This window comes from Lycium barbarum, chromosome 11 (genome assembly GCF_019175385.1).
Source record: "Lycium barbarum isolate Lr01 chromosome 11, ASM1917538v2, whole genome shotgun sequence".
NCBI lineage: Eukaryota > Viridiplantae > Streptophyta > Magnoliopsida > Solanales > Solanaceae > Lycium > Lycium barbarum.
In genome coordinates this window covers 73271983-73282759 of record NC_083347.1, presented here as the reverse complement: position 1 = coordinate 73282759, position 10777 = coordinate 73271983, and positions in this window count along the sequence as shown.

The following is a 10777-nucleotide window of genomic DNA, read 5'->3' as shown; positions in this document are numbered from 1 at the left end:
TAACAATATCCCTTATCTTGACAGCCTGCAGGGTCGTGATGATGCATTTGTCTTCACAAGAGAGGATGATGATAGTCGCCAAAAAACCTGGATTGAACCAAAGGATCTCAACAAAGATCGATGCTACCTTGCAAAGGGAATGTTGTTCGCATCTAAAAAGGCGTTGCAACGGGCTGTCAAAATTTATTGTTTTAAGGACATGAGGGAGTTTAAGGTTGATCAGTCAAACACAAAGATATAGAGAGTAGTTTGTAAACGACGGTATCAAGGCTGTGAGTGGTTGCTTCGGGGAATTGTTAAGCCTGATGGTATGTGGGCTATCACAAAATTCCGCGAAAGACACTTGTGATATGGAAGAAAATCGAGCAGATCATTATAATTTAGATACAAACATGATTGCTCAAGTATTACTTAAAGACGTTGCTGAAACGCCAAGGTAACTTATCCTACCTAGTACATTATATGTCTTATATCGATTAAAAGATCATTACTAAATGTTGTTTGTTTAAACTTGTGCAGGATCCCCATCAAAGATTGTATTCGAAACGTTCAAACCGTATATAGTAAAACTATAAGCAACAGAAAGGGATTTCTCGGGCGTAGACGCGCTTTTGAGATGGTCTTTGGAAATTGGCATACTTCTTTTCAATCGCAGCCAAGGTATATGGCAGCTCTACAACATTTTACTAATGGTACTGTTGTAGAGTGGTGGCTTATAGAGGGTAAAATCTTCAACTTCGTATTTTGGGCATTCAAACCATGCATTGATGGTTTTGCTCACTGCCGACCAGTGATATCCATAGATGGTACGCATGTATATGGTGCCTACGACATCAAGCTCCTAATTGCAATAGGAATGGATGCCAATGGGTCAATATTTCCTCTTGCTTTCGCAATTGCTGCTAACGAGAGCAACGACACATGGGGGATCTTTTTGACCCATTTGAAAACTCATGTTATTAAGGATCGTACCGGCATATGCGTGTTGTCTGATCGTCATAAAGGCATATTGCACAATATGGCTAATTTACCGAGGTGGCAGCCTCCCTTTGTTTACCATCGCTATTGTTTAAGGCACTTGAAGGAAAATTTGCAATCAACGTTTCACAATGACACTCTAAACAAATTGATGTGGGGGGCTGCGATGGAGCATCAACAACGAAAATGGGCTGCAAAAATGGATCTGATCAGGGCAGTGAGTGAAACCGCATATGTTTGGTTGATGAAGCTCGAAGTTGAAAAATGGACGCTTCATGCTGATGGAGGCAAAAGATGGGGCATGCTCATAACAAACAGCTCAGAATCTTTCAATGGCTTGCTGAAATCTGCTCGAGGACTACCTGTCACCGCAATAGTGAGAATGACTTTCAAGCAGGTTGTGGAGCGATTTGTTGTTAGGACAAGGCAGGCTAGAGCGATATTAGCCGACGGCGGGACATGGATGCCAAAGCCCTTCAAAAATATGGAGCATTATAGAAAAAAATGTGAGCATCACCAAATGACCGAGTATGACCCAATTCAACATGTGTATGAAGTTAGGACGGGTTATCACAACGGTAAGGGTAGAAACGTGCATACCGTTTATGAGGCAACAAGAAATGCACTTGCGGTAAGTGGCAAACGTATCACATGCCGTGTTCTCATGCTGTCAAGTGCTTCGAGAGAATGAGAAAAACGGTAACAAGTTATGTGGCGGGGGAATACAAGGTCCACAGTTACCTTAGAGAATATTCCGGCCAATTCCACCCACTTGGTAATGAAGCTTATTGGCCAAACAAGCCGTTTTCTATGGTTGCTAACAAGGATTATATCAGGAAATTAGGCATTAACTCACAGAGTCGTAGACCTAATCAAATGGATGTTAGTGAAAGAACTTATTCTCGCAAGTGCTCTACCTGTAAGCAATATGGCCATGACAAGCGTTCGTGTGGGCAACAAGGCCGTGGTAGTACAAGCACGTCTCGAAGTAATAGAGCCTCTAGAACTTGAAGATTGTATTATTATTGTAATTTATTATTGTATTACTTTGAATTAGTATTGTAATTATATGGAATGAATTATTTTTTAATTAGTATAAACCTCTCGTATTGGATGAATTATTATTAAATCAAATATTTATATTTGTACATTCAAATATAATAAAACACTTAAATCAAAACCCTATAAATATGACAAGTTTCAAAACTTACTTCGGGGCACTTTAGAACCCCTAAAACGGCGATCCAAACGTTTAGGTGGACTTGATGTAATGAGCCGACATTATTGTACGCAAAAAAAGATATTAAGTTTTATATAAAATATTGATATTTTGGGGTTTTGAAACATGACTAATCTTTGCCCAAAGTATGGAAAAAATGTGATTTGAAAGGTAACACCAAAAAAAAAAAAAAAAAAAACTCTGTTGCTTCACGCACGAATTTCGTGCGTGAAAGGCTCAAAGTGCATTTTTGCAGTTTGGTCCTTTTACGCACGAAATTCGTGCGTGAAATCTATTAATGTGCTTTTTTTTGTACTAGTTTGGTTCAACTTTTCTTTTTTTGTGCTACTTAAGTCACGGATTCTATTTTTAATCATGTTTTTGTTTTTCACTTATGTCTGATATTGAATTCGCGCCTAAAAATTTCACAATGAGCAGTAAAACATTTTATTTTATCAAAGACATTCGAATTTTAAGATCCGAACGAATCAAAACTTGTAATTAAGAATGAAGAAAAATATTTATCACTCTATCACAACTTTTAATAATAATACCATGTTAAGTTACAATTAATGAAATAAATCTAAATGCACAGTACTGGAGAATCAAATGTTCCTTTGGATGCTTAATTTTTAAAGCAAATTGCAACTTCTATTCTATGAACCAAAATGAATGAATAAAATTTTTCAACACCATGATACATCAACCTGCTCTAAACTTTAAATTGTTTCTCTTTCTTGTCAGGAGGTATGGGGGAGGTCCTAGCAAAGTTTCCCTTTAACCTAGAACTAATTTTTTCCAGAGAGATAACTATATATAATATTAAAATCCAGATCTAGCTTGAAGGATTTTGTTTAATCAATAGTCCATCACCACAATGGCGATTAGCTGGATCCTACTTGTATATAGAATCACAGAAAAAACAAAAGGTGGTGGAGGACATAAATTTTTGCCTCGAATACAAGTAGAGAAATGAGCTTAATCATTTTTTTTATAGAAAAAGTCCACCCAAAGTGGACTGTGGGGTTAGGCAAGACCCCAACCTGTATATTTATCAAAGATAAGCAAAACACGGAGGAGAACATAGACCATAGCCTCCAAACAACTGTGAAGAATGTAACTAATCATTCTTAAGGGGATAAATGAGTTATGAGAATGGAATTCCCATAAACTAGGATTATGAACATCTACACAAAAGGATGCTTTACAAGTAGTGTAAACTACTAGTCTCTGGACATGATTATCTAGATATAACATCATTAAAGACAAAATTTATCTAGAGATAACATCATTAAAGACAAAATGGTTCCTCCTTGTTTTGAATTTAAAGTTTGCAATGCCATCACTGTCAAGTTTGATGAGAGATTTCACACCATAAAAGGCAGGGAGTTAGCATTGTCAAATACAGTGGGTTTTTTTTTATGTCTTTCTCCATAGTTGGCAAGATAATCAGCAGCTTTGTTGCACTCCCTATAAACATGAATAAAAGTACAGTTGAGCTTGTGGGAGATGTCTTGAATCTAATCAATAAATCTGTTGTAAATGCCATGGTGTCTGCATTTTATTGTTAATCATGTTGATAATCACTTGAGAATCAGATTCCACATTTACATGTTGTCTCTAAGCTTATAAGTGTTTGGGACCATGGTTAGTATGTTCAGAAGTTTTAGAGGTTATTCAAATCGAGATAAATGATTTTCGGCAAAATCCAGACATATGGAGCAACATACGGACCGTACAATATACGGGCCGCACGTTGCTCCGTCTGATTGATGGACAAGATTCAGAGTGATATGTTGAGATATGGTCCCATATATGGTGGACATACGGACTTTATGTCACCACATATGGCTACATGTCCCATCGTATATGGGAGGCAGTGGAAAAATCTGTTTTATAAGTTGAAGCAGTTAGACATTATTTCATTTCATTTTCCACTCTTTCCAAACCCAAATCACTCCTTAGAGCTCTCTAAAGGTTCCTGTAACACTTCGTAAATCCGGTTAGTTATGAACATGTTAAATGAGTGTTAACGTGACATTTTAGTCATATGAAGTCCCATCAGGATGAGTTTGGGTGGAAATAGTTGTCTCGAAATCAAAACGGATAGCAAGGTGCATAAGATTCGATAGAATCAGTTAAGTTTTCGATAGGTCTATCTTCTAGCCTAATTTCGTGAAAATCCGTTGAGAATTTGAGAAATCTTAAAGTATGAAAGTTGTATCCCTTTGAAATACCTTTCTAACGATATATGGTGCAGCTCAACCGGAGCTTTATTCTAGGAGTTATGCCCATTTTACTGAACATTGTTGGCAAAGTCGAAAAACGTGAAATTTTGACTAAGTGTGAAATGGACCTAGGAGCTCGCTGAGCTCAACTCACAGCACAACATAGTCATACCATAGGATTAGCTCAGTGAGATAGGGGGTCCAAAATGTCCCATCTTATAAATTCAACACTTAACTTGAAAATTTATTTGTCTGACATTCCAACTACGTAGAAAACCCCTCAAGGACGATTTTCTCTCCTCTCAAACCCCCCACATCAAGGTAAGAACATCTCTACGATTCTTAATCAATCCTAGCACTAAATACATGATTCTTAAACGGAAACATAGTATTTCCAAGGTAATCCTTCTCAAGTGATTCAAGCTAGGGTTTTGGGTGTTCTCCAGAAGTTAGCTGTAAATTGTGCACTTTTGTTTGAAATAATCGATACTGGAACACCATGAAGTCGCACTATCTCCTTAATATATAACTTCGTATAATCTTCGGCTGAATAAGTAGTCCTGACATGTAGAACATGTGCTGATTTCGTGAGCCTATAAACAATCACCTATATTGAATCAAACCTGCGTTGAGAACGAGGTAAGCATGTAATGAAATACATATTAATCGCCTCCCATTTCCAAGTCGAAATATCTATATCCTACAATAATCCACCAGGCTTCTGATGTTCAACCTTTACCTTCTGATAATTAGGGCATTAGGCCACGAACTCCGCTATATCCCTGTTCATTTCTGTTACACCCCGTATCTTCGAAGAAGCACTTATCAAATTTGAAACATAAGTACGTTGAGTTATGGTTAAGTAAAACCACTTTGGAATATAAGGAGCAAGCATTATTAAGTATATTTAAGGAGTAAAGGATGTATATAAGGTATACCGGAAGGTTTTATAAGGAAATGAGCGGAAGAAATGGAGTAGTACGACTTTAGAGAAAGGATGGGTAAAGTTTCGTGTGAACATTTTGGTCCAACTTGAGGGGCAGAATATCTCTTAGCTTATGAAGTGTTTTAAGGTGTTTCAAAAGCCTAAAATGAAGTTCGTTGAGTCTAGTTTTCAACGCAAAAAATCGCTCGTTGATAGGACATCGGAGTAGAGAATGGACGTTACAAGTTCGGCTGACAGAACAGAAACGCGTGCTACAGTACTGCTATAGTACCGACCTGCTACAGTACCGACCCGAATTTGAACCAATATAAAAGGGGCTTGCCCCCTCTTTTTTCTGCCCAACCCCTTCCAAATTATTCCAAAATCCTCTAGAAAGTTCCCCAATTCCTAAACCCAAATTTCAAGCCTATATAAGCTATAATTCCCGAATTCCGATCCAGGCAACGTATAACTGCAAATATAGAATCGTATAGCGACGCGTGTGGTTCAATTTTAAGGTGAAAAAAGTGAAGATGTAGCGATATTATCAGGATTAAGGTATGAATCTCCTATTATTAATGTTAATTTTGGTTTATTTATGGAGATAGAACCGTTAAATAGCTGTATAATAATACTATTGGTGGAGATGTTGATAAATATTATATGGGAGGTTTTATGGAGTATTTGGTATTGAGAATAACATGTTGATGTTGGTCTTGTTGTTGTTATTGTTGGTTACTGAATTGTAATTTCGGGCTAGGCATATAAACAGGGGAGATGTTGCCTGAATTTTGACAGAATTTAAAAGGGATTAATTTAAGGGCTTAAGGTAAGCGTATGATAACGGTCCTAACAGTAGTATTAATTTTCTTAAATATAGATTGACGAGCTTAGAAAGACAAGCGTGTAGTAGTTAGAGTTAAGGCAACGGGAAAGGTATGTTAAGGCTTTCCCTTTCCTTCATTTTGGCATGATCCTTTGATATGAGAAAACAACGAGTAGTCGAGTCTCCATATTACTCTACTCTTAGAAGTATTAGGAGTATCTCAGTTATTGATGATCCTGTACCCCTCTATGATGTTTATTCCTTCTGTTCATGGGTCCTAAACATTGTATCATGATAATGTTAGTTTGTGTTTATGCATTGCATTCATTTGTATACATGCATATTGACTCATGACCAGAAGGCATTATATACGCGTATATATATATATATATATATATATATATATATATATATATATGGGGTATGGGAAAAGAGCGAGGCGTTATATACGCATTACCACCTAATCAGCTGGTGCACAGTGATGATGATTATTATGCCCGAAGGAGCCATTATGCTATTATGCCCGGAGGGGCCATTATGCTATTATGCCCGAAGGGGCCTGTTTGATGATGGGATATGGATCGGGCCATACGTTCCTCGGCACTATGACCTATGCATTGCATATCATACGCCCTCAGAGGCATTTTTAGTAAGCAAAGATATACAAATATGTTCAGATAGCCAGACATATAGATGCATTCATACAGATATGTTCAGATAGTCAGATATACAGATGTATTCAGTCAGTCAATTTAGTTTATGACTTTCAGATTTTCTTCATGACTCCTATGTGTTTGTTACTCTTATGCCTTACATACTCGGTACATTATCCGTACTGACTCCCCTATTGTTCGGGGGGCTGCGTTCATACCCGCAGGTTCAGATAGACAGAGGGGCGATCTAGCCAAGTAGAGCCTCTTCTCAGCTATTGTTGGTGCGCTCCACTCAATCCGGAGCTGCTGTCTTTTTTGGTACGTTATGTTCAGATGTATATGTATACGGGTACGGCGAGGCCCTGTCCCGCCATTTCTATAGTTTGGTACTCCGGTAGAGGTCTGTAGACAGATGTGTGCAGTAGAAGAGATATAGCTATGTTGGCTCTCGTCCTTTTGTGGTACAGCATATGTATCGGCCTTGTAGGCCTTCACTGTTATTTCCAGTATATATGCATACATGCTTAGACGACTGATAGTTCTTGATTTCGTTATTATATGAGTCAGCATAGCTAAGCCATAAGTCTTATGCGCCGCCCACTTAGCCAGGAATGCACTGGCAGGTACAGGGTGCTTGGTCAGTAATGGTCCGGCACTCGTCACGACTCAGCGGTTAGGTCGTGACAGAAGTGGTATCAGAGCAGTTCCGTCCTAGGGTTGTCTACAGACCGTGTCTAATAGAGTCTTATTTATGGGTGTGTCGTGCACCACACTTATAAGCAGGAGGCTACAGGACATTTAGGATGTTGCCGTTCTTTTTATTCTAGATCGTACGATAGAGCTGTGAGATAAGAAATGCCTTTCTAATAATTTGTTCTGATTTCAGCGATGCCCCCTAAGTAAGCTACAGCTGCCCAGAAGGGCAAGAGAGTGGTTGGCGAAGCCACTAGCTGTGTTCAGCGAGCTACTAGGGCTCGAGGAGAGTCCCACGGTGATAGTCCACCTCATATTTCGCGTACCCCGCCTCCAGCACCTGCCCCAGTGCCCCCAGTTCCTTAGCCAGATGCACCGGGCTAGGATGTGCGGGACGCTGTACAATTATTGACCAGATTGGTAGCCACTCAGGCCCAGCGACAGGGAGCTGGTGTTGATCAAAGGGATCGAGCCGGGAGTGCGCGGGTCAAGACTTTCCTTGGGTTAGGCCCTCCAGCGTTTTCCGTATTAATGCAGAAAATGGACCCTCAGGACTTTATTGATGAAATGCAGAGGACCTTGAGGGTCATGCATGCTGATAAGGTTGAGTCCATGGAGTTGGCTTCCTATCGGCTCCGTGATATCGCAGTGCAGTGGTATCAAACATGAGAGCTATCCAGGGGAGAGAATGCCCCTCTAGCCATATGGCAGGAGTTTTTAGACGCTTTCATTCACCATTATTTACCACCCGAAGTGCGACGAGCTCGAGCATATAGATTCTTACATATTGAGCAGGGTAATATGAGTGTTCAGGAGTACTGTATACACTTCGATTCATTGTCCAGGTATGCCCCGGCAATAGTGGCCGACATGGAGGATAAAGTCCATTATTTTATGGCTGGTCTAGGGTTGCATCTGATTGATCAATGCACGACAGCTGCGTTACAGCCGGGCATGGATATTTCCAGCATACAGGCATATGCGCAGAACTTGGAGGATCGTAAGTGTCAGCGGAGGATGGGGCGTGAGCATGAACGGGGCTGTAGTAAGAGAACGAGATCTTTTGATAGTCCAGGGGAGGTCACAGATGGCAGCATTCCCGGTACCCCTTTCAGTCAACAGGCAGTGCACCTCCGCGATTTCCAGATCAAAAGTTTGATCGGTTTACTCATTCTGGTGTGGGCCAGAGTTCTAGGGCATCAGGTCCTCAGCATAGACAGGAGTCAGGCCAGACGAGACCCCCGTTTCCGCGGTGTGCCCAGTGTGGTAGACCACACGCCGGGCAGTGTCGATTTGGGTCAGATGACTGTTATGCTTGTGGCCAGTCAAGCCATAAGATGAGAGAGTGTCCGATGAGGGTTGGTGTAGGTTCTTCTCAGCCTACAGGGTCCGTAGCTGGCTCTTCTTCATCAGTACGCCCTTCAGGGCAAGTTCCCCAAGCACCAGCGGTACGTGGAAGAGGAAGGAGTGGAGCGGCTTGCTCGAGTGGACCCCAACATCGCGTTTATGCCTTAGCCGGTAGACAGGATCGTGAGTCGTCCCCTGATGTTGTTACAGGTACATTATCAGTTTCCTTTTATGATGTACACGCACTGATTGACCCAGGTTCTACCTTATCCTATGTTGCTCCGTTTGTGGCTGGCAAGTTTGGGATCGAACCCGAATTAATTTAAACCATTTGAGGTGTCCACGCCAGTCGGTGACCCAGTCATAGCTAGGCGAGTGTATCAAGGTTGTGTAGTTGTAGTGTGTAATCGTCATACCCTAGCAGATTTAATTGAGTTAGATATTCTTGATTTTGATGTCATTATGGGTATGGATTGGTTAGCTCCTTGCTATGCTAATGTCGATTGTAGAACGAAGGCAGTCAAGTTTCAGTTTCCAGGCAAACCAGTTTTAGAATAGAAAGGTAATGCTGTCTCGCCGAGGGGTAGGTTTATTTCCTACCTCAAGGCAAGGAAGATGATCAGAAAAGGGTATATTTACCACTTAGTCCAGGTCCCGAATACCCAAGCCGAATCGCCGACTCTTCAGTCTGTCCCTGTGATTAATGAATCTCTAGATGAGCCTCCGGGCATCCGCCGGAGAGGGAGATTGGTTTCACCATTGATCTATTGCCCGATACTCAGCCAATATCTATTCCCCCTTATAGAATGGCGCCTGCGGAGCTAAAGGAATTGAAGGAGTAATTCAGAGATTTACTCGAGAAAGGATTCATTAGGCCCAGTACCTCACCGTGGAGAGTGCTGGTTTTATTTGTGAGGAAGAAGGATGGCTCCCTGCGAATGTGCATTGACTATAGGAAATTGAATAAAGTGATGATAAAGAACAAGTACCCACTCCCGAGGATTGATGACTTATTTGACCAGCTGCAGGGTGCCAGATATTTTTCGAAAATAGACTTGAGATCGGGGTATCATCAAATTAGGGTAAAAGAGCAGGACATTCCGAAAATAGCTTTCAGGACCAGATATGGGCATTATGAGTTTCGTGTTATGTCGTTCGAATTAACTAATGCTCCAGCTGTATTCATGGATCTAATGAACCGTGTATTCAGACCCTTTCTAGACCTGTTCGTAATTGTATTTATAGATGATATCTTCGTTTACTCTCCGTCAGAGGCTTAGCATGCAGATCTCTACGCGCAGTGCTTACAGTTCTTCGAGACAGAGAGCTCTATGTGATGTTTTCCAAATGTGAGTTCTGGTTAAACTCTGTGTCTTTTCTTGGTCACATTATTTCTGATGAAGGCATTAGGGTAGATACCCAAAAGATTGAAGCTGTCAAGAATTGGCCAAGGCCCACGACACCGATGGAGATACGTAGTTTCTTGGGTCTGGCAGGATATTATAGGAGGTTTGTGGAAGGATTCTCCTCCCTTGCAGCCCCATCGACTAAGCTGACTCAGAAATTAGCTAAGTTTCAGTGGACGGATGCCTGTGAGCGAAGTATTCAGACGTTGAAGGATAAGCTGACTTCAACTCCCGTCCTGACTCTTCCAAAGGGGACAGATGATTACGTAATATATTGTGATGCTTCACGTGTTGGATTAGGTTGTGTATTAATGCAGCATGGCAAGGTTGTTGCCTATGTTTCTAGACAGCTAAAGAAGGACAAGCAGAATTATCCAACTCACGATCTTGAGTTAGCTGTAGTAATTCATGCCTTGAGGATGTGGAGGCATTACTTGTACGGTGTTCACGTTGATATCTATACCGACCATAAGAGCCTCGAGTACATTTTTAAACAGAAGGA